The 26016-nt window shown below is 44.8% G+C and overlaps 1 long non-coding RNA gene across 1 annotated transcript; it reads right to left on the minus strand.

The window, feature by feature from the left end:
- LOC137366374 (uncharacterized) lies at positions 1-25790 on the minus strand. Its single transcript, XR_010973347.1, has 5 exons — positions 25709-25790; positions 20313-20461; positions 13004-13101; positions 8979-9211; positions 1-128 (listed from the first exon to the last, which is right to left on the minus strand). It is a non-coding gene; the product is annotated as an uncharacterized lncRNA (long non-coding RNA).
- Positions 25791-26016: the final 226 nt, after the last annotated feature.

Consider the following 26016-nt stretch of genomic DNA (forward strand, 5'->3'; position numbering starts at 1 on the left):
TTATAAAGGAAAGTATGACACGTGAAACAACAGGAGATTATGAGGTCAGATGACCAACAGATTGGTCATAGAGGAAGGTTTTCAGTAGTGTCTTCTGGGAGGAACGTGAGGTGGAGAGGCAGTGACAGCTGGTGGAATTTAATTAATACATTCAATTAATCAATAACATCAAATCTGGAATTGAAAGCTGAACTCAGTAATGTTGCATGAAACTATAATTGATTTTTATAACAATCTATCTGATTCACTAATGTCTTTTAGGGAAGGAGATCTGCCATCCTTACCTAATCTGGTCGACATGTAACTCAATGTTAACAAGGTTCATTGTTAACTGTCCTCTGCAATAGCCTAGCAAGTCACTCAGTTGTTAAGGATAATTATGAATGGACAACAAAGAGGCAGGAATTGTATTCCAGAGTTTTTCATAGGGGTCGTTAACTGGTCAAGGACATAACTCTGGACACAGGTCTTTGTGTCGACATTCCTGGGAATGAAAATGTGAAGCCTCATATCCACATATCTAAACAATTGTTGTTTATAAATTGTGATTTTTTGATTGGTTACTCTGTGGTTCGAACATGAGAATGACAGGAAATAACGGTACAGCACTCAAAGCTCAAATTGAGCACCAATGACTCTACGAGATTGAGTAGGAATACTACTAGTTAACAATTATACAAAATACCCATTCACAATGCACCTGTTAGCAATACACTCATTAGTCACAAACATGTTACAAGGATTTGTGCTATTCGTTCAGTAACTGACCAAGCTCCTCGACCTTATCACTGAATCACCATTTACAATAATCTTTACACCTTTCATACCAAGGTGGGCTGGATGTTTCATTGATAAGATCACACTGCCCTATTAAAATCCACCGTAAGCTACAGTTGTCCAATGAGATGTCTAATTCTTTGTTCAAACTGTGATACAAGAGACTGCCTTGATGGTGAGCATGTGTTTACATTTCCTTCAGTAATTTCATCACCCCTTGTGGATGTTACAGATGCCCCGGGACTGATATCAGTAAAACCAATAGCAGCTTTCCTTCCTGGTTACATACATATTTTAAACCACAGGACAATGAAAGAATCCAAATCCCTTGCATTCCTGATGTCTTACAAACTGTTTCTTAGAGAATTTCTAGTTTATTCTCATTTCTAAGAAGACAGGCACTGGCATCATCAATCAATGACAGTTTGTAAAACTTAGACCAGCTGAATTAACATTTTAAAACATATTCAGTCACGCCAATCTCTTTTCTTTGTGTTTCCAGACAACATGTCCAACATGGGGTGGCGCAGTGGTAAGCACCGCAGCCTCCCAGCTCCTGGGGCTCGTGTTAGATTCTGGGTACTGCCTGTGCGGAGTTTGCAAGTTTTCCCTGTGTCTGTGTGGGCTTTCGCTGGGTGCTCTGGTTTCCTCCCACATCCAAAGACATGCAGGTGATAGGTAAATTGGCCATTGTAAATTGCCCCTAGTGTAGGGAGGTGTTAGGGAATATGGGATTACTGTAGGGTTAGTATAAATGGGTGGTTGTTGGTCGGCACAGACGCGGTGGGCCGAAGGGCCTGTTTCGGTGCTGTATCTCTACATAAAGATAAAATAAAAAAATAAAATACATGTCTGCAGGGTTTTGTGTATGCAAAACCTTTGTGAAGTTCTAAATTGGCATCAAAGTGAAATAGAACTTTGAAGTAGGTCTCTTAATTAGTTTTGATGTGATATGTATCACCGTTCTGTTTATTTTTCAAACATCACTCAGACTAAAAGTGTTTTCTTCCACGAGTAACTCTGTTAATCTGTAAAGCAGCTTGTAGCTGTTAACAGGTTACTTTATCTCAGATACACCCTTTTGGCCTGCACAATGCATGCTGGTCAGGTCCAGTCAGTTTTCGGTACACCTGTAAAAAAGCAAAGGGCAACTCAAGGGCAATTTGGGATGGGGACCGAATGCTGGCCTTCTCAGTGATACTCACATCCCCAGAATAGAATACTATAATATGATAATATAAGATTCCACCCATCCAATCCAGGATAAAAAAAACATTCTCACCTGTCACAGGTCAGACAGCAGAGATCATGCCATTCCATCTATCCAATCGAGGATAACAAACCATTCTCACCTGTCACAGGTCAGATGCCTACACTATCTGTTCTGATTTTGTTTTGTATTTGAACTGTCAATCCGCAATAAACTGCTTGTGTCTCCTCGACCTACTTTTGGATGATCTGTGACACATGATCTGATCTTACAGAGGTCTAGGAGAGGGATCACAGAGATTGGGTTCAGAGGCCTGGTTTACTTGGGTTTGTGAGAAATTATAATCTCAGTTGGGCATGAGTGATCATCACTGGGACCGGGTAGGAAACTTTGAGACAGAGAGAGAGGGAGAGAGTTTATACTCGGTGAAATGTGTGTGATCATTGCTAACAGCGAGGATGGAACCTTGAGAGAACTTGGAAGAAATAAAGTCAGATGCATAATGTTGTTGGTATATCACAGGGAATAGTTGATCAGTTTCCTGACAGAGAAAAACAGTCGCACCTGGAATAACTGACTTCCTAAGAATTTTGGAGAAGTCCAGTGTGGTTTACGATTTCATCCTCAGGAGAATTTATGAGAACATCCAGAAATGCAACTTTTAGCTAAAATAAAGTGCTGGGATAAGTTGGACAATGGGGATCATCTGTGCACATCACAGTTAAATAAAACAAACACAACCAATTGAAGGAACAGATAGATAGGTTACAGAAGGAAATTGAAGTTTGTCAGGAGAATAGTTGCATCCTGTACAATCAGTTACTCTGGGAACAGGAGGCATTGACACTGTACATTAGATGTGGAGAAAATTAGAACAAATCCTGGACCAAAACGATTTACCGTCAGGAAATACCAGAATTAGTGAAGGGTTAGAAGCTGTGAAGAGGGGCTTTGAGGGAATTATACCAGTGTTAAAGCTCTGCCCCACCCCCGAAACTGAACCACAGGGAGGTGACGGTGGAGTAGCAATGCCACTGGACTAGTGGCCCAGACGCCCAGGCTAATGCTCTGGGGACATGGGTTCAAGTCCCACCACGGCAGATGGTGAAATTTGAATTCAATTAGTAAAATTCTGAAATTAAAATATCTATTCTAATGGTGACCATGAAAACATTGTCAATTGTTGTAAAAATTCATCTGGTTCACTCATGTCCCTTATGGAAGAAAATCTGCCATCCTAATCTGGTCTGGCCTACATGTGACTCAAGACCCACAGCAATGTGGTTGTTTATGAAATGGAGGAGTAAGCTGCTCGGTTGTAGAAAAGCCAAATAAAGCAATGAAACTGGATGGACCACCTGGTATCGACCTAGGCACCAAAAACGACAAAGGCAAACTCAGCCCTGTCGACCCTGCAAAGTCTTCCTTGGTAACAACTGGAGGCTTGTGCAAAAATTGGCAGAACAGTCGCATAGACTAGTCAAGTTGCAGAAAACAAATTCATCCTCACCGAATTATATCTTATAATGTCCCAGACACAAGCATTCCCATTCCAAGGTATGTCTACACCCCAGAAACAGGACAGACCCTTGATTCAGGACCCCATGAAGTCTCATGGCATCAGGTCAAACATGGGGAAGGAAACCTCCTGCTGATTTCCAACTACCGCCCTCCCTCAGCTGATGTGTCAGTACTCCTCCATGTTGAACACCATTTGGAGGAAGTACTAAGGGTAGCAGGGACACTGAATGTACCCTGGGTAAGGGAATTTAATATCCATCACCAAGAGTGACTCGGTAGCATCAGTACTGACTGAGCTGGCAGAGTCCGAAAGGACGTGGCTGCCAGACTGAGTCTGGAGCAGGCGGTGAGGTAACCAACCAGAGTGAAAAATATATTTGACCTCGTCCTCACCAATCTGCCTGTCATTGAAGTTATAGATATGGACTTTCAAAAGGTGTTTCATGAAGTCACATTCAATAGACATGTTAGGAAAATTGAACCCTATGGATTAAAGGGACAGTGACAGTTTGGATATAACATTGTCTAATGCACAGTAAACAGAGAGAAGTGGTGAAAGGTTGTTGTTCAGACTCGATGGGAGTATGCAGTGGTGTTCCCCAGGGCTCGGTATTAGGACCACTGCTCTTTAGTGCTTGGAAAACCCGGGCTGGGTAGGGAAGAGACCCCTCCTCCTCCCTCTTTACAGAGCTTCCCCTCTCTGCAGCCTCTGCTCCATTTGTTGCAGAGACACAGTAGCTACAGTAGACCCAGAGACACAGTAACTACAGTCCCCATACCTGGTCCAGTGTTGGGTCACCAAATCCTCTGTCCTCCCTGAATGCCTGCAGCAGCTCACAACACAACCTCCAGAAAATCATCCACAGCACCTCCACCAACTTTATACGAGCAGAAGTAAGTCAAAAGCCCCTCACCTGTAAGTTGGATGCCTGGTCCTTTGAAATAACATTATAGGGATTTCCTCGTGCTGCTGAATGCATGTTCAGCTGAGAGTGACTAACACAGGCGGTCAGTGGACATGTCCAGGTCAAGTTTCAAAGACGTACGTCACAGTTGTGGGAATGGCTGATGAACAGCATATTCAGACCCCTCCTCATACTACAGACACACACACGTTACACCCACGCTATCACCCCGGCCAGCATGGGTGTCCTGTGCAATGTACTGGATGTGACCGGCACTGCAGCCCACACTATTCTATGGATCCAAACTTCCACAGCACCAGTAGAGCTGGAGAGATGAAATGTGTGGTCAGGGAGAGAGACAGAGGGAAAGAAACTCTGTTTAAAAAGGGAATTATAAAAAGACTTTAAGATGAACAAGTTTCAGGAATATTGGAAATGGACAGGGGATTGGGATAATCAGAGGGGTGAGGACATGGAGGGATTTGATCACAAGAGTGAGAATATTAAAATTGAGGTGTTTTTGGACATATGAAGATAGAACTGAGGAGCAGGAGGAGTCCATTAGACCCGTTGAGCCTGCTCCACCATTCGAATAAGGACATGACTGATCTGTTATTTTTAAACTTTATCCCCTTGTTCCAGTCTCCCCCACAATGGAAACATCCTCCCGGTATCCACTCTATCAAGTCCCCTCAGGATCTGATAAGCTTCAATAAGACACATCTCATTCTTCTAAACTCCAAACCGTTAAAAAATGTCTTCATAATATAACCCCTTCATTCAGGGAATGAGTCAAGTTAACTTTTGCTGACCTGCTTCTTATGCAATAATTTCATTTTGATCAAATAAGGAGACCAAAACTGTACACAATATTCCAGATGTGGTCTCACCAAGACCCTGCACAGCTGCAGTAAAACTTCCCCACTTTGATACTCGATTCCCTTTGCAATAAACGTTAACATTCCGTTTGCCTTCCGAATCACTTGCTGTCCCTGTATACTAACTCTTTCAGATTCATGTACCCAGACACCCAGATCCCTCTGTACCACCGAGTTCTTCAATCTCTCTACATTTAAATAGTATACTGCTTTTCTATTCTTCCGGCCAAAGTGAACAAGTTCACATCTTACCACATTGTACTCCATCCGCCAAAGTTTTGCGACCTCACTGAACCTATTTGTATCCCTTTGCAAACACTTTACCTCATCTTGACCACGTACTTTCCGTCCCATCTTGATGTCGTCAGCACATTTATCGACCATACTTACCTTAGGACCCCTGGACGCAGGCCTTCTGGTCCTGGGGACTGGACTGGACAGACAAATATGCAAGGTAGGAGCTGGAGTAGGTCACACGGGCCCTCGAGCCTGCTACGCCATTAAATAAGATCATGGTTGATCTGATTGTAACCTCGGCTGCACAATCCCAGCTTCTCCCACTAACCTTCCACCTCCTTGCTTATCAACAATCTATCTACCTCTGATTTAAAAATATTCAAAGACTCTGCTTCCACCGCCTTTTGAGGAAAAGTGTTCCAAAGATTCATGACCCTCAGAAAAAAAATCTCCTCATCTCTGTCTTAAATGGGCAACCCTTATTTTTAAACAGTGACCCCGAGTTCTAGATTCTCCAACAAGAACAAACATCATTTCCACATCCACCCTGTCAAGACCCCTCAGGATCTTTTATGTGTCAATCAAGTCACCTCTTACTCTTCTAAACTCCAGCAGGTACAACCCTGGCCTGCCCACCCTTTCTTCATATGACAACTCGCCCATGCCAGGTATTAGTCTCGCAAACCTTCCCTGAACTGCTTCCAACGCATTTACATCCTTCCCTAACTAAGGAGATCAATACAATAGTCGGTCCTCCAGATGTGGTCTCACCAATTACCTGTATAACTGTAGCAAGACCTCCTTACTTTTGTATTCAATTCCCCTTGCAATAAATGGTAACATTCTATTAGCTTTCCTAATTACGTGCTGTACCTGCATACTAACCTTTTTTGATTTATGCACTAGGACACCCAGATCCCTGTGCATCTCAGAGTTCTGCAATCTCACCATTTATATAATACACTTCTTTTTTATTCTTCCTGCCAAAATGGGAAATTTCACGATTCCCACATGATACTCCGTTTTCCAGATCTTTGCCCACTCACATAACCTATCTATATCCCTTTGTAGCCTCCTTATATCCTCTTCACAACTTACCTTCCGACCTCTCTTTGTTTCATCAGCAAATTTAGCAACCATACCTTCAGTCCCTTCATCCAAGTCATTTATATAAATTATAAAACGTTGTGTCACCAGCATTGATCCCTGTGGCACACCACTCATTACATCTTACCAACCAGAAAATGACCCATTTATGCCTACTCTCTATTTCCTGTTAGCTAGCCAATCTTCTATCTATGACAATATACTACTCCCTACACCATGATATTTTCTTTTTCACAATAACCTTTGATGTGGCACTCTATCAAATTCCTTCTGGAAATCTAAGTACAGTACATCCACCAGTTCCCCATTATCCACAGCACATGTTACTTCTTCAAAGAACTCCAATAAATTGGTTAAACATGATTTCCCCTTTCAGAAAACCATGTTGATTCTGCCTGATTACCTTGACTTTTTCTAAATGCTCTATTACATATCTAATAATAGCTTCTAACATTGTTCCTAAGAGAGATGTTAAGCTAACTGGCCTGTAGTTTCCTGCTTTCTGTCTCTCTCCCTTTTTGAATAAAGGAGTTCGTTATTTACCAATCGAATTAAACCTTCTCTGAATCTAGGGATTTTTGAAAAATCAAAACCAGCGCATCGACTATCTCACTAGTCACTCTTCAGGATCAGGGGACTGTCATTCCACAGCTCCAACAATTTGTTCAGTATCACTTCCCTGGTGATTGTAATTTTCTTGGGTTTCTCCCTCCCTCCCTTCCATTTCCTGAATTACAGCTAATACTGGGATGTTACTTGCATCCTCAATAGTGACGATTAATGCAAAATATCTGCTCAATTCATCTGCTATCTCCTTGTTTTCCATTATTAATTTCGCTGACTCACTTTCTGTCCGACTAATGCTCACTTTGTTAACTCTTTTCTTCTTTAAATATCTATAGAGACTCTTCCTATCTGTCTTTATATTTCTAGCCAGCTTTCCCTCGTACTCTAATGTTTCCTTCCTTATCAATCTTTAGTTGTTCTTTGCTGATTTTTATATTCTGTCTAATCTTCTGCCCTGCCACCCATCTTTGCACCGCTAAATGCTTTATCTTTAAGTTTGATACTATCTTTAGCTGTTTTCGTTATCCACGGATGGTGGGTCCTATCAGCCTTTAGGTGTGATAGTTTTCCCAGTATCCTCTTTTCTCTGGTCATAGTGATTGTTTTAAGTTCCTCACTTCCTTTTGCCTCTTGATTTAGGTATATTTGGAAGGTTTGCTATGTCTTCTACAATGAAAACAGACAGAAAATAGCTGTTCAACACCTCCACCATGTCCTTGTTTCTCATTATTAATTCTGCAAACTCACTTTCTAGAGGACTAACACTAATTTTAGTTTCTATTTTCCTATTTAAATACTTGTATAAACTCTTATCCTCTATTTTTAGATTACTAGTTGGCTTTCTCCCACACTCTACCTTTCCCTCTTTTTTATCATTGATTGCTGGTTCTTAAAATCTGTCCAATCTTCTCACCCACCAACAATCTTTGCAGATTTGTCGTGTTTCTTTCAATTCAATATTATCCTTAACTTCATTATTTTGCGGCGTATGATGCAACCTTCTGCAAGAGCCTTTCTTTCTCATTGAGATACATCTTTGCTGAGAGTTAGTAAGTATCTCCTTAAAAATCTGCCACTGCATCTCTACTGTACTACCTTTTAACCTAGTTTCCAAGTTCACTTTTGCCACCTATGCCTTCATATCCTTATAATTACCTTTATTTAGGTTTTTTTTTTAAAACTAGTCTTAGACCCACAGTTTTCCCTTCAATCTGAACATTGAAATGCTATCATGTTATGATAATTGTCGTCTAAAGACTCCTTTTTTAGGAGGTTCTTCATTAATCCTGTCTCATTGAACATTATCCTCTCTGGTTGACTGCAGAACGTGCTGCTCTAAGGAACTGTCCTGAATACACTCAATGTGATAATTGTTTAGGCTACCTTTGCCAATCTGATTTGCCCAATCTACATGTAGATTAAACTCACCCATAATTATTGTGGTACCTTTCATCCACACCCCATTTATTTCTTTTTGTATACTATCCTACAAAAAACAATGTAGGTCACTGAGTTCAGGGATGTTGCATGAATGAGATTTAGTATGAATTAGGATATAGACAGCAGAGTTTTGTACAGACTGTGGTTTATGGTGGTTTGTAACAGGGAGAGTAACCAGGACAGCATTGGAATAGTAGATTTGACAAAGACACAGACCAGAGTTTATGCAGCAAATGGGCTCACATGGAGGACGATATTTTGAAGGTGGTCGTTGTTAAGAACAGTAAAACAGTTAATCATGGTTTCTAGAATTAATAGCTGGATAGAGAGACTTACCAGGGACACCAACAATAGCGAGGATGGGATAATAAATGTGTTGAATCAGCATCAGTGCCCAGTGGATCCGATGCGCCAATGTTATCCAATAATCATCCGCAGTAAGATAATCAAACCAATGGGATAAACTCCTGTCCATTTTTGTAACATTCCAATCTATTGTTCTCAGATTCTGATCTATCCTCTCCATCTCACTGGAGCCACTGATCCCTGTTAGTGCGGGGGTGATGCTCCTGCAGACATGATGGAAGAACACATTAAAAGGAGTCCTGTATTAATAGAAGAAGGAAACCCTCCAGTGACGCAATTAGAGTCCATGGATTACATTAATTACAGTCACTGAACAAACAGGTTCAGTTAACCCCTTTCAATCCAACCCTTTTTGTACCACAATAAAGCAGAACATTTACATGGTCTGCATGGGATGTATGAGAGTTGTTGAGGGAAGGAAAGGTGCAAATAACAGAGGCACTGGCCAGGAGCTTCCAATACTTCTTGGATATTGGAGTGATGACAGGAGACTGGATGGTTGTAAATGTTAGACATTGTTTAAAAAAAGGAGATATGGACTAAGCCCTGTATTTACTGACCAGTCAGTTTAACGTCCCTGGTGGGGAAATTTCAACCATCAACCAGGATACAGATACCTGCTGTTTTGAAAAACAAGGGTTTATAAATGTCAACTACCATGAACATGTTAAAGACATAATTGTATCTAACAAGCTTGAAGGATTTATTTGATGGAGTAATATAGGGGATTGATGAGGGTTGTACAGCTGGTGTTATGTATATAAACTTTCAGAAGGTGTTTGATCAAGAGCGATTTAATCGACTTCTTCGGAAAACTGAACCCAATGATCAAAGTGGTTGTGTGAACATCCAATTGGCTAAGGCACAGAAAATAGATTGTTTTTCAGGCTGGGGTGAGTATACAGAGCTGTTCCAAAGCCATCAATAACAACAACAACATATATTTATATATGAACACACGAAGTAGGAGCAGGAGTAGGCCACTCGGCCCTTCGAGCCTGCTCCACCATTCAATAAGTTCCTGGCTGAACTGATTATTTCACATTTCCATCTACCCCCGGTAACCTTTCACTCCCTTGCTGATCAAAAATCTATCCAGTTCTGCATTAAAAAATTTCAAATTCTCTGCTTCCACTGCCGTTTGAGGAAGAGAATTCCAAAGACTCTCGACCCTTTGAGATGAAACAATGTCTCCTCATCGCTGTATTAAATGGGTGATCCCTTATTCTTAAACAGGTGCACCTCCCCCCCTCTGTCACCGAATGATCTGTACCTAGCAAAGGACTCAGTTATATCCCCTTACACTCCCACCTTAATTAAATTCACGCTCGGCATGCTGTTGATCTCTTTTCCATCATATCACCTCCTGCCTCACTTCCTTGACCAGGAGTCCTACACCCACCCCGACTAGTGGACCCACTCACCCAGCTCAAGTATATTCCCTCCACCTGGACCCCTCCCTCTGGCCTCTTAACCACTTTTGATCGTTTCATTGAGAAATGTCGGTGAAACATCGGCCATCACAATTTCTCTGCTCCCCTCACTCACTCTAATCTGTCCCCCTCTGAACTTGCTGCACTCCGTTCTCTCAAGTCTAATCCCGACATTGTGATCAAACCTGCAGACAAGGATGGTGCTGTTGTTGTCCAGCGTACCGACTGCTACCTTGCAGAGGCTCAGCATCAACTCTCAGACACTTCTTCCTACTTCCCTCTCGACCATGAACCCATCAGCGAACATCAAGCTGCTGTCCACAGGACTGTAACTGAGCTCATCTCCTCTGGAGATCTTCCCGCTACAGCTTCCAACCTCACAGTCCCACAACCACGGGCAACCCACTTCTACCTCCTTCCTAAAATCCACAAACAGGACAATCCCAGCAGACTCATTGTTTCAGCCTGTTCCTGCCCCACTTGAACTTATTACTTCCTATCTTGAGTCGTATTTTTCTCCCCTCGTCCAGTTTCTTTCCACCTACATCCGTGACTCTTCGGACGCACTACGTCATTTTGAATTTTTTCCAGTTCCTCTTCATGATGGACGTCCAATGTATCTGCACCTTCCATCCCCCACCAGGACGGTCTTAGGGTTCTCTGCTTCTTCCTTGAACAGAGGCCCATCCAGTCCCCATCCACTACCACCCTCCTCTGCCTGGCTGAAATTGTTCACACATTGATCAACTTCTCCTTCAACTCCACTCATTTTGTACAGCCATAGAGTTATACAGACTATAGACAGACCCTTCGGCCCATCATATCCATGCTGGCCATCAAGCACCTATCCATTCTAATCACATTTTCTGGCACTTGGCCCATAGCCTTGTATGCTATGGTATTTCAAGTGCTTCTCCAAATACTTTTTAAATGTTATGAGGGTTCCTGCCTCTACCATCCCTTCAGGCAGTGTGGTCCAGATTCCAACCACCCTCTGGGTGAATTTGTTTTACTCAATTCCCCTCTAAATCTCCTGCCCCTTCCTGTAAATCTCTACCCCCTGGCTATTGACACTTGCGCCAAGGGGGAAAAAAAAAGTTTCTTCCTATCTATGCACCTCATAATTTTTTATACTTCTATCAGCTCCCCCCTCAGATTTAGTCACCCCATGATGCCTATCTATACTAATTCCACCTGCCTGCATTAATTCCATATCTTACTATGCCTTGCTCATTCAAGTACCTGTCCAGATGCCTCTTAACTGTCGCTACTGTTCCTGCCTCCACCACCTCCTCAGGCAGCTCATTCCAGATACCCACTATTCTTTGTGTGAAAAATTTACCCCTTTGATCCCCTTTAAACCTCGTCCCTCTCACCTTAATTCTATGCCGTCTAGATTTAGTCGCCCCCACCATGGAAGCAGACTCTGGCCAACTACTTTATCTATGCCTCTCAGAATTTTATATACCTCTAACATGTCCCCTCTCAGCCTCCTTCGCTCCAGGGAAAACAGACCCAGCCTATCCAATCTCTATCTATAACTCAAGCCCTCCAAACAAGGCAACATCCTTGTGAATCATTTCTGAACCCTCTCTAGCTTCATCACATCTTTACTGTAGTGCAGCGACCAGAACTGCACACAGTACTCCAAATGCGGCCCAACCAACGTTATGTATAACTGTAACATAACGTCCCAACTCTTGTACTCAATGCCTCGACCTATGAAGGCAAGCCAAATGGCTTCTTCACCACGCTGTCTACCTGTGTTGCCACTTCCAAGGAACTACGTACTTGCAAACCAAGATGCACCCAAAACTGATATGTGGCAAGTCGCATTCATGCTGCAAAAGTGCCAGGACACGAACATTTCCAATAAGAGAGAATCTAACCATCTCCCCTTGACAGTCAATGGCGTTATCATCACTGAATCCTCTACTATCAACATTCTAGGGGTTATTATTGAACAGAAGCTGAATTGCAGCTACAACAGGTCAGAGGCTAGGAATCCTGAGGCGAGTAACTCATTTCCTGACTCCCCAAAGCCTTTCCACCATCTATAAGGCACAAATCAGGAGTGCGATGGAATACTCCCCACTTGCCTGGATGGGTGAAGCTCCAACAGCATTCCAGGAACTCAACACCATCCAGGACAAAGCAGCCCTGCTTGATTGATTGATTGTAGTTGGCGTGTCATTGACTCCCTCCAGCACCAGCACACAGGGGCAGCAGTGTGTACCATCTACAAGATGCACTGCAGCAACGCACCAAGGCTCCTTAAACAGTACCTTCCAAACCCGCGACCTCTACCACAAAGAAGGACAAGGGCAGTGATGCATGGGAACATCACCACTGCAAGTTCCCCTCCAAGTCACACATCATCCGGACTTGGAACTATATCGCTGTTCCTTCACTCTCACTGGGTCAAAATCCTGGAAATCCCTTCCTAACAGCACTGTGGGTGTACCTGCACCAGTTGGATCAAGAAGGCAGCTCACCACCACCTTCTCAAGAGCAATTAGCGATGGGCAATGAATGCTGGCCCAGGCAGCGGCGCCCACTTACCATGAAATAATAAGAAGGTAATAGTAGTTCCTTCTGGCTGGACGACTGTGGAGAGGTGTGGGAGGAAGACACCAACATTGTAACAGGCTCCAGTACGTCTGTGAAAGACAAGGAGGGATAGTTTGTCTTTGTAACAGTCACACAGCATGTCATTTTTAACAATCTTATCTGCATGCCCTGCCATAGAATTATTCACATGCATCCAAACTTCTGCTGCACCCCCATTAAAATTACACCCTTTATTTTCCATTGCCTCTCCTGTCCATCCTATGAAAAATGTATCATTTTGCGTTTCTGTTAATGTTTATCTACCATGTGTACGTCCATTCCATCAGTCTGTCTATATCCACTTGATGTCTGTCAATATCATCCTCATTGTGCAATACACTTCCAGGTTTTGTGGCAAGTGTAAAATTTACAATTGTGCTATTTACAGGGCGGCACAGTGGCGCAGTGGTTGGCACCGCAGCCTCACAGCTCCAGCAACCCGGGTTCAATTCTAGGTATTGCCTGTGTGGAGTTTGCAAGTTCTCCCTGTGTCTGCGTGGGTTTCCTCCGTGTGCTCTGGTTTCCTCCCACATGCCAAAGACTTGCAGGTTGATAGGTAAATTGGCCATTAGCAATTGCCCCTAGTATAGGTAGGTGGTAGGGAAATATAGGGACAGGTGGGGATGTGGTCGGAATATGGGATTAGTGTAGGATTAGTATAAATGGGTGGTTGATGGTCGGCACAGACTCGGTGGGCCGAAGGGCCTGTTTCAGTGCTGTATCTCTAATCTACACTCAAGTCCAAGTGGCTAAAATAGATCATGAAAAGTTACAGACCTAGTAACGACCCCTGGGGGAAACTTCCTCCAGTTCTAACAACAACCTTTCACCCCCTCTCTCTGCTTCCTGTCATGCAGACAACTTTGTCCCTTTTATTCCATGGGCTTTATCTTTATCGACAAGCCTGTTAAGTGACACTTCATCAAATGCTGTTTGGAAGTAATAGGGAACAAAGAAATGGCAGAACAATTAAATACATACTTTGGTTCTTTCTTCTCAAATGAGGACACAAATCAGTATTAATAGGGAAATGGTGTTGGGTAAATTGATGGGATTGAAGGCTGATAAATCCCCAGGGCCTGATAATCTACATTCCAAAGTACTTAAGCAAGTTCTTTCTTTTTCTTTTGGGCCTCCTTATCTCGAGAGACAATGGATACGCGCCTGGAGGTGGTCAGTGGTTTGTGAAGCAGCGCCTGGAGTGGCTATAAAGGCCAATTCTGGAGTGACAGGCTCTTCCACAGGTGCTGCAGAGAAATTTGTTTGTTGGGGCTGTTGCACAGTTGGCTCTCCCCTTGCGCCTCTGTCTTTTTTCCTGCCAACTACTAAGTCTCTTCGACTCGCCACAATTTAGCCCTGTCTTTATGGCTGCCCGCCAGCTCTGGCGAATGCTGGCAACTGACTCCCACGACTTGTGATCAATGTCACACGATTTCATGTCGCGTTTGCAGACGTCTTTATAACGGAGACATGGACGGCCGGTGGGTCTGATCACTTAAGCAAGTGACTCCAGAAATAGTAGATGCATTGCTGGTCAGTCTTCAAAATTCTATCCTGGAACAGTTACAATGGATTGGAGGGTAGACAATGTAACCTCACTATTTTAAAAAAAGAGGTAAAGAGACAACAGTGAATTATAGAGGGGTTATCCTGACATCAGTAGTGGGGAAAATGCTAGAGTCCATTATAAAATATGTAATAACAGAGCACTTGGGAAACAGTGACAGGATCGGACACAGTCAGCATGGATTTAGGAAAGGGAAATCATGCTTGGCAAATCTACTGGAATTTTTGAGGATGTAACTAATAGAATAGATAAGAGGGAACGAGTGGATGTGTTGTATTTGGATTTTAATAAGGCTTTCAATAAGGTCCCACACAGGAGATTAGCGTGCAAAGGTTAAATCCCATGGGATTGGGGGTATGGTACTGACATGGATAGAGAACTAGTTGGCAGACAGGAAACAAACAGTAAGAGCAAATGTAATATATCCAAGTTTGCAGATGACACAAAGCTGGGTGGGAGGGTGAGCTGTGAGGAGGATGCAGAGAAGCTCCAGTGTGATGTGGACAGGTTGAGTGAGTGGGAAATACATGGTAGATGCAGTATCATGTGGATAAATGTGAAGTTATCCACTTTGGTGTCAAAAACAGAAAGGCAGATTGTCTGAACGACGATAACTTTGGAGAGGGGGAGGTGCAGTGAGACCTGGGTGTCCTTGTGCACCAGTTGCTGAAAGTAAACATGCAGGTTCAGCAGGCAGTTAAGGAGGAAAATGGTATTCGAATTAGAATTAGAATTAGAATATTACAGCGCAGTACAGGCCCTTCGGCCCTCGATGTTGCGCCGATCATCTGACCTACACTATTCCATTTACATCCATATGTCTATCCAATGACCACTTAAATGCCCTTAAAGTTGGCGAGTCTACTACTGTTGCAGGCAGGGCGTTCCACGCCCCTACTACTCTCTGCGTAAAGAAACTACCTCTGACATCTGTCCTATATCTTTCACCCCTCAACTTAAAGCTATGTCCCCTCGTGTTTGCCATCCTCATCCGAGGAAAAGACTCTCACTATCCACCCTATCTAACCCTCTGATTATCTTGTATGTCTCTATTAAGTCACCTCTCCTCCTCCTTCTCTCTAACGAAAACAACCCCAAGTCCCTCAGCCTTTCCTCGTAAGATCTTCCTTCCATACCAGGCAACATCCTAGTAAATCTCCTCTGCACCCTCTCCAAAGCCTCGACATCCTTCCTATAATGCGGTGACCAGAACTGCACGCAATACTCCAGGTGCGGCCTCACCAGAGTTTTGTACAGCTGCATCATGACCCCGTGGCTCTGAAACTCGATCCCCTTACTATTAAAGGCTAACACACCATATGCCTTCTTAACAGCCCTATTAACCTGGGTAGCAACTTTCAGGGATTTATGTACCTGGATACCAAGATCTCTCTGCTCATCTACACTACCAAGAATCTTCCCATTAGCCCAGTACTCTGCATTGCTGTTACTCCTTCCAAAGTGAATCACCTCACACTTCTCCGCATTAAACTCCATTTGCCATCTCTCAGCCCAGCTCTGCAGCCTATCTATGTCCCTCTGTACCCTACAACACCCTTCGACACTATCCACAAATCCACCGACCTTCGTGTCATCCGCAAATTTACTAACCCACCCTTCTGCACCCTCATCCAGGTCGTTTATAAAAATGACAAACAGCAGTGGCCCCAAAACAGAACCTTGCGGTACACCACTAGTAACTAAACTCCAGGATGAACATTTGCCATCAACCACCACCCTCTGTCTTCTTTCAGCTAGCCAATTTCTGATCCAAAGCTCTAAATCACCTTCAACCCCATACTTGCGTATTTTCTGCAATAGCCTACCGTGGGGATCCTTATCAAACGCCTTACTGAAATCCATATACACCACATCCACGGCTTTACCCTCATCCACCTGTTTGGTCACCTTCTCGAAAAACTCAATAAGGTTTGTGAGGCACGACCTACCTTTCACAAAACCGTGCTGACTATCGCAAATGAACTTATTCTTTTCAAGATGATTATAAATCCTGTCTCTTATAACCTTTTCCAACATTTTACCCACAACCGAAGTAAGGCTCACAGGTCTATAATTACCAGGGCTGTCTCTACTCTCCTTCTTGAACAAGGGGACAACATTTGCTATCCTCCAGTCCTCCGGCACTACTCCTGTCGACAATGACGACTTGAAGATCAACAACAACGGCTCTGCAATCTCCTCCCTGGCTTCCCAGAGAATCCTAGGATAAATCCCATCTGGCCCAGGGGACTTATCTATTTTCACTCTTTCCAAAATTGCTAACACCTCCTCCTTGTGAATCTCAATCCCATCTAGCCTAGTAGGCTGTATCTCAGTAATCTCCTCGGCAACATTTTCTTTCTCTACTGTAAATACTGACGAAAAATATTCATTTAACGCTTCCCCTATCTCCTCTGATTCCGCACACAACTTCCCACTACTATCCTTGATTGGCCCTGTTCTAACTCTTATCATTCGTTTATTCCTGATATACCTATAGAAAGCCTTAGGGTTTTCTTTGATCCTATCCGCCAATGACTTCTCGTGGCCTCTCCTTGCTCTTCTTAGCCCTCCCTTTAGATCCTTCCTGGCTAGCTTGTAACTCTCAAGCGCCCTAACTGAGCCTTCACGTCTCATCCTAACATAAGCCGCCCTCTTCCTCTTGACAAGCGCTTCAACTTCTTGAGTAAACCACGGCTCCCTTGCTCGACAACTTCCTCCCTGCCTGACAGGTACATACTTATCAAGGACACGCATTAGCTGCTCCTTGAATAAGCTCCACATTTCGTTTGTGCCCATCCCCTGCAGTTTCCTTCCCCATCCTACACATCCTAAATCTTGCCTAATCGCGTCATAATTTCCTTTCCCCCAGCTATAATTCTTGCCCTGCGGTATATACCTGTCCCTGCCCATCGCTAAGGTAAACCTAACCGAATTGTGATCACTATCGCCAAAGTGCTCACCTACATCTAAATCGAACACCTGGCCGGGTTCATTACCCAGTACCAAATCCAATGTGGCATCGCCCCTGGTTGGCCTGTCCACATACTGTGTCAGAAAACCCTCCTGCACACACTGGACAAAAACAGACCCATCTAAAGTACTCGAACTATAGTATTTCCAGTCAATATTTGGAAAGTTAAAGTCCCCCATAACCACTACCCTGTTACTCTCGCTCCTGTCGAGAATCATCTTCGCTATCCTTTCCTCTACATCTCTGGAACTATTCGGAGGTCTATAGAAAACTCCCAACAGGGTGACCTCTCCTCTCCTGTTTCTAACCTCGGCCCATACTACCTCAGTAGACGAGTCCTCAAACGTCCTTTATGCCGCTGTAATACTCTCCTTGATTAACAATGCCACACCCCCCCCCTCTTTTACCCTCTTCTCTGTTCTTTCTGAAACATCTAAATCCCGGAACCTGCAACATCCATTCCTGCCCCTGCTCTACCCATGTCTCCGAAATGGCCACAACATCAGGATCCCAGCTACCAACCCATGCTGCAAGCTCACCCACCTTATTCCGGATGCTCCTGGCGTTGAAGTAGACACACTTTAAACCAAGTTCTTGCTTGCCAGTGCCCTCTTGCGTCCCTGTAACCTTATCCCCTACCTCACTACTCTCAACAGCCTGTACACTGGCACTGCAATTTAGGTTCCCATTCCCCTGCTGATTTAGTTTAAACCCCCCCGAAGAGCACTAACAAATCTCCCCCCCAGGATATTGGTACCCCTCTGGTTCAGGTGAAGACCATCCTGTTTGTAGAGGTCCCACCTACCCCAGAAAGAGCCCCAATTATCCAGGAAACCAAAACCCTCCCTCCTACACTATCCCTGCAGCCACGTGTTCAACTCCTCTCTCTCCCTATTCCTCTCTTCGCTAGCACGTGGCACAGGCAACAACCCAGAGATAACAACTCTGGTTGTTCTCGCTCTAAGCTTCCACCCTAGCTCCCTGAATTTCTGCCTTAAATCCCCATCTCTCTTCCTACCTATGTCGTTGGTGCCTATGTGGACCACGACTTGGGGGTGCTCCCCCTCCCCATTAAGGATCCCAAAAACACGATCGGAGACATCACGTACCCTGGCACCTGGGAGGCAACACACCAACCGTGAGTCTCTCTCGTTCCCACAGAACCTCCTATCTGTTCCCCTAACTATGGAGTCCCCAATGACTAATGCTCTGCTCCTCTTCCCTTTTCCCTTCTGAGCAACAGGGACAGACTCTGTGCCAGAGACCTGCACCCCATTGCTTACCCCTGGTAAGTCGTCCCCCCCAACAGTATCCAAAACGGTATACCTGTTGTTGAGGGAAACGGCCACAGGGGATCCCTGCACTGCCTGCTGGTTCCCTTTCCTTCCCCTGACGGTAACCCATCTACCTACTTCTTTTACCTGAGGTGTGACTGCCTCCCTATAACTCCTGTCAATAATCCCCTCCGCCTCCCGAATGATCCGAAGTTCATCCAGCTCCAGCTCCAGTTCCCTAACACGGTCTGCGAGGAGCTGGAGTTGGGTGCACTTCCCACAGATGCAGTCAGCAGGGACACTCTTGGCGACCCCTACCTCCCACATTCTGCAGGAGGAACATACAACTGCCTTTACCTCCATTCCCACTATTCTAGATTCCCAATAAATCTACTGAAAAACCAAACGAAAAAAAAAAAGTCAAAACTTGTTCGCTTAGCAATCCGACGGACTGAAGTTTTAAATAAAAAGCTTACCTTATCAACACCCTAGAGTCCTTTTTTTTTTGGTTAGAGGAGGAGGGTGGGTGGGAGACACTACACGTGTAGTGTCTCGGGTACTGCCACTGCCCAAATAAATAGTTTTCCCCTACCCAGCAGTCCCCGGTCCTCCGAAACAAAAAAGGGATTAACTTGTAACTTACTGAAATTGACCGCTCAGCTGAAAGTCCGCTCCGCACCCCGTTCTATCAAGGCTGCTCCTCGCAAAAGACAAAGATTTTAAAACTGCCCAAATAAATAGTTTTCCCCTACCCAGCAGTCCCCGGTCCTCCGAAACAAAAAAGGGATTAACTTGTAACTTACTGAAATTGACCGCTCAGCTGAAAGTCCGCTCCGCACCCCGTTCTATCAAGGCTGCTCCTCGCAAAAGACAAAGATTTTAAAACTGCCCAAATAAATAGTTTTCCCCTACCCAGCAGTCCCCGGGTATGTTGGCCTTCATAGCGAGAGGATTGAAATACAGGAGAAAGGGTGTCTTGCTGCATTGAAACAAGGCTTTGGTGAGGCTAAATTCATCCACATTTGTCCCAGTCAGTTAATTTTGTTTTGGATTATTGTTTTAAAAGCTTTCCCAGCACCGTGGTTTAACTGGCTGTCCTCTATTTGCTGGGCTTGTCCTTACACTCTTTTTAGGACAATGGTGTAACATTTACAATTCTCCAGTCCTTTGGCACCATCCCTGTGTGTAAGGAAAACTATGGTTCGTTCCTTCACAATTTCCACTCTTATTTCCCACAGCAACCAGGATTCTTTTTGTATTAACATCTTGAAGTGCAGCACGCCTTTCTAATACCTCCTGCCAAGAAAACATGCTATGCTGAATGAGAATTTTTAATTCACTGGTTGGAAACCAACATTAAACTTTGAAATTGGAAAGCTGGAATCCTGCATTTAACATTTAAAAAGCTGGTAGTCAAGATGGCCACCACAATTTGCATTGAAATACCTCACATTCCAGGACATCGAAGTGGAGATGTATGTCTTCAAAGCTCCCACCCACGACAATGTTTTGAACAATTGAGTAGATTATCTGGGATCACCCTCATTAGCAAGACATTCAAAGCCATCTTGCAGCATTTACTCGCGGAGACGTACCTGCAGGAGAAACATTTACAATATAATTTGAGAGAGACTTGGGATTCTTAGACTTTGAAACTCATTAAAGGAAGAAAGGTACTGATAGACCATGTGACAGCCTCCCTCCCCCCTACCCCAGTCTATGTAAACTTGTAACTTTTTGTTACACACAGCAGACAAGCTTTGCAAGCTAACCCATGCAAGACCCTGGTTGGGCTGTCTTACGCTCTCTTTCTCTCCCCAGGTAACATTGTAAATGTTGTAATCTGTCTGTGACTGCAGAACATCCAAGTCCACCATTGCTACAGAGACCGAGGAAGAAAGCCACTGAGCATTACTGTCTCCAAGAAACCCCTGAACCAGGCGGACCAGCTGCATGTCCACTTCTACCAGGCAGAGACTTTGGAACCATGAATTCAGTCAGAGGAAAAATGAATTACAAGACCCCACAAACTGTACATTAGTTTTATTTCTTCTGGACTCTAATCCAACCCAAACTATTCTCCATCACTCTGTAACCTATTTGTGTGTCCGTGTGATGTGTGTGTGTGTGTGTGTGTGTGTGTGTGTGTGTGTGTGTGTGTGTGTGTGTGTGTGTGTGTGTGTGTATGAAAGTTGAAGCAGAGTTTACTATTTTACTTCAATCGGTATTTGATTTTCAGTACAATAAAATAACCTCTTTCTTGTTTAAACTAAAGAAAACCTGCCTGATTGATTCTTTTATGATCCTAGCACTTGAAGTATTAAACACTCACTGAATTGGTAAACACATGCACTATTTAAAAAGGAATAAAGCCTGTGGCATCGAACAAGGAGAGCGACAAGACGGGAGCCTTTCGACCCCTCCTCACCTGAAGTGTAACATAAATTTGGGGCTCGCATCTGGGATCAAAAACCAAAGACAGTTGGGAAATTGGGAATGGGGAACCAAATGGTTCCCTAGCAAAACTTCAAAAACTTCAATAAAGTTTTAATGGGTTTTTCACTGCTGGAGTATTAAAATGTCCACATTTGAGGCAGTACCTTCCTAACCCAGAGTGAAGTAACTTGGGGCAGGTTAAATGCCCTATTCGTTGAAGAGTTGAGGATTGTACAAAATACAGTATAGCACAGGAACAGGCGATTCGGCCCTCCAACCCTGCGCCGATCTTGATGCCTGCCTAAACTAAAACCTTCTGCACTTCCAGGGACCATATCCCTCTATTCCCATCCCATTCATGTATTTGTCAAGATGCCTCTTAAACGTCGCTATCGTACCTGCTTCCACCACCTCCCCCGGCAGCAAGTTCCAGACACTCACCACCCTCTGTGTAAAGAACTTGCCTCGCACATCCCCTCTAAACTTTGCCCCACTCACCTTAAACCTATGTCCCCTAGTAACTGACTCTTCCACCCTGGGAAAAAGCTTCTGACTATCCACTCTGTCCATGCCACTCATAACTTTGAAAACATCTATCATGTCGCCCCTCCACCTCCGTCGTTCCAGTGAAAACAATCCGAGTTTATCCAACCTCTCTTCATAGCTAATGCCCTCCAGACCAGGCAACATCCTGGTAAACCTCATCTGTACCCTCTCCAAAGCCTCCACGTCCTTCTGGTAGTGTGGCGACCAGAATTGCACGCAATATTGTAAGTGTGGCCTAACTACATTTCTGTACAGAACTGAGCAGTAAGGGATTACTATCCATCCAAAAGCTAGGAAAGCCGAAATCCTAAACCATGTGCCAACCATTTTGCACGTGAACCTGAAAAATATAACAGGATTAGAGTTGGAGGTCAATCATCTGAGCTCCAGGACATCACTGCAGGAGTTCCTCAGGGTAGTGTCCTTGGCCCAACCGTCTTCAGCTGCTTCATCAATGACCTTCCTTCAATCATAAGGTCAGAAGTGGGGATGTTCGCTGATTATTGCACAATGTTCAGCACCATTGGTGACTCCTCAAATACTGAAGCAGTCCGTGTAGAAAACAAGCAACACTAGGACAATATCCAGGCTTGAGCTGCTAAGTGGCAAGTAACATTCGCGCCACACAAGTGCTGGGCAATGATCATCTCCAACAAGAGAGAATCTAACCATCTCCCCTTGACATACATTTGCATTACCATCACTGAATCCCCCACTATCAACATCCTGGGGTTACCACGGACCAGCAACTGAACTCCTTCTTTGGCCTCCTTGTCTCTGAGACAATGGATAAGTGCCTGGAGGTGGTCAGTGGTTTGTGAAACAACGCCTGGAATGGCTATAAAGGCCAATTCTAGAGTGACAAACTCTTCCACAGGTGCAGCAGATAAAATTGGTTGTCGGTGCTGTTACATAGTTGGCCCTCTCCTTGCACTTCTGTCTTTTTTCCTGCCAACTGCTAAGTCTCTTCGACTCACCACACTTTAGCCGCGCCTTTATGGCTGCCCACCAGCTCTGGCGATCGCTGGCAACTGACTCCCACGACCTGTGATCAATGTCACAGGACGTCATGTCGCGTTTGCAGACGTCTTTAAAGTGGAGACATGAACGGCCGGTGGGTCTGGTACCAGTGACGAGTTTGCTGCACAATGTGTCCTTGGGAATCCTGCCATCTTCCATGTGGGTCACAGGGCCAAGCCATCTCAGGCGCCGCTGGCTTAGTATATGCTGGGGATGTTGGCCGCCTCGAGGACTTCTGTGGTGGAGATACGGTCCTGCCACCTGATGCCAAGGATTCTCCGGAGGCAGTGAAGATGGAATGAATTGAGACGTCGCTCTTGACAGACATACATTGTCCAGGTCTCGCTGCCATAGAGCAAGGTACTGACGACACAGGCCTGATACACTTGGACTTTTGTGTTCCGTGTCAGTGCGCCATTTTCCCACACTCTCTTGGCCAGTCTGGACATAGCAGTGGATGCCTTTCCCATGCGCTTGTTTAATTCTGCATCGAGAGACAGGTTACTGGTGATAGTTGAGCCTAGTTAGGTGAACTCTTGAACCACTTCCAGAGTATGGTCGCCGATATTGATGGATGGAGCATTTCTGATGTCCTGTCCCATTATATTCGTTTTCTTGAGGCTGATGATTGGGCCAAATTCATTGCAGACAGCTGCAAACCTGTCGATGAGTCTCTGCAGACACTCTTCAGTATAAGATGTTAATGCAGCGTCTTCAGGAAAGAGGAGTTCCCTGATGAGGACTTTTCGGACTTTGGACTTCGCTCTAAGACGGGCAAGGTTTAACAACCTGCCCCCTGATCTTGTGTGGAGGAAAATTCCTTCTTCTGAAGACTTGAACGCATGTGAGAGCAGCAGGGAGAAGAAAATCCCAAACAGTGTAGGTGCGAGAACACAGCCTTGTTTCACGCCATTCAGGAAAGTAAAGGGTTCTAATGAGGCCCCGCTATGCTGAATTTTACCTTTCATATTGTCATGGAATGAGGTGATGATACTTAGTAGCTTTGGTGGGCATCCAATCTTTTCTAATAGTCTGAAGAGACCACGTCTGCTGACGAGGTCAAAGGCTTTGGTGAGATCAATGAAAACACCGTAGAGGGGCATCTGTTGTTCACGGCATTCCTGCTGTAGCTGGCGAAGGGAGAATAGCATGTTAATGTTGGATCTCTTTGCTGGAAAGCCACACTGTGCCTCAGGATAGACACGCTCAGCCAGCATCTGGAGCCTGTTTAAGGCGACACGAGCGAAGACGTTCCCCACTATGCTCAGCAAGGAGATTCCACGGTAGTTGCTGCTGTCACCGTGGTCACATTTGTTCTTTTAGAGGGTGATGATATTGGCATCGCGCACGTCCTGTGGGACTGCTACCTCATCTCAGCAGAGGCAAAGCAGTTCGTAGAGTGCTGAAAGTATAGCAGTCTTGGCAGTCTTGATGATTTCAGGGGTAATTCCGTCCTTCCCAGGGGCTTTTCCGCTGGCTAGAGAATCAATGGCATCACTGATTCCGATTTTGTTGGCTGTACGTCCAGCTCAACCATGACTGGCAGAGACTGGGCTGCATTGAAGGCAGTCTCAGTGACAACATTCTCCCTGGAGTACAGTTCTAGGTAGTGCTACACCCAGCGGTCCATTTGCTTGTGGAGTAACCATATAAATACAGTGGTGACAAGAACAGGTCAGAGGCTTGGAGTTCTGCAGCGAGTAACTCACCTCCTGACTCTCCAAAGCCTGTCCACCATCTACAAGGCACAAGTCAGGAGTGTGATGGAATACTCTCCACTTGCCTGGATGTGTGCAGCTCCAACAACATTCAAGAAGCTCGACACCATCCAGGACAAAGCAACGCTCCAGATTGTCACACCCCATCTACAAACATTTACTCCCTCCACCATAAATGCACAGAGGCAGCAGTATGTACCATCTACAAGATTCACTGCAGCAACGCACCAAGGCTCCTTAGACAGCACCTTCCAACCCGCGATCTCCACCACCTGGAAGGACAGGGCAGCAAATTCATAGGAACAGTACCATCTGCAAGTTCCCCTCCAAGTCACACACCATCCTGACTTAGAACTATATCGCTGTTCCTTCACTGTCGCTGGATCAAAATCCTGGAACTCCCTTCCTGACAGCACTGTGGGTGTACCTACCCGACATGGACTGCAGCGGTTCAAGAAGACAGATCACCAACTCCTTCTCCAGGGCAATTACAGATGGGTAATAAATGCTGGCCTAGCCAGCGTCGCCCACATCTCATGAACGAATAAAGTAAAACAGCCATGAGCAAGAAGGGAGAGGTGGAAACACAACGGGTCCTCCTTAGGCCAGAGCAGACAATGCTGAGAACAGGAGTGACGCCCAAAAGCCTGTGTGTTTCCACTGTAACAATCACCTCCGAGCTGACTGCTGGACGTTACAGTGAAAATCTGTCGGATTAATCAGGATACACCAGACCAGTTCAGGAAATGGGGCCCTGATGGGAAACACAGAAGACCAGGCTGTGACTTTAACTGTGGCAGTAAGACCCAGTATGCCCAACACAGAGAGTGCTGGAAAATTTAAGAAAATCCCTGCGAGATAGCAGGATTTTGTATCCTAAGGAAAAGTGACCAAATACCCCTCGAATGCAGCAAGTAAGCCCAAAGCCATACTTGGGATAAAGGGGCCACCCATTCCCTCCTGCTGGGAAAATGCATGAACTCTCCCCCAGAGAGGGCATCGAACGCTCAAGTATTAGTCATCAGTATTGGGGAAGGTAAATGCCCAGGACTCCATATCGAATATACCTAGAGTGCAGCTTTGTTTCAGGACTGGTAACCCTGGGGATTGTCCCTAATTTACCTGTAGACAGGGTGGTCCTGTTCCTGGGTAATGATCTGGTCAGGGTGAAGGTGCTAGCTTCTCCAGTGGTTTTCAAGAGACTAAAATAGATGAGAGAGACAGAGCAGTTACAGGAGAAGGCCACTGACATTTTTCCTGCCTTTGTGTTGTGATGGTCCATGGTCAAACAAGCTCCATCAGAGGAGGATGAACTGACACTGCAGACTGATGACCCTCCTATCTAGTTATCTGAAACCTTCTTTGGGAATTCAGAGGACAAAAAGGATGTGTTAAACAGATCTTCCTTGGTCGAGGCTGAGCAAGCTGAC

The sequence above is a fragment of the Heterodontus francisci genome, unplaced genomic scaffold (assembly GCF_036365525.1).
Source record: "Heterodontus francisci isolate sHetFra1 unplaced genomic scaffold, sHetFra1.hap1 HAP1_SCAFFOLD_1314, whole genome shotgun sequence".
NCBI lineage: Eukaryota > Metazoa > Chordata > Chondrichthyes > Heterodontiformes > Heterodontidae > Heterodontus > Heterodontus francisci.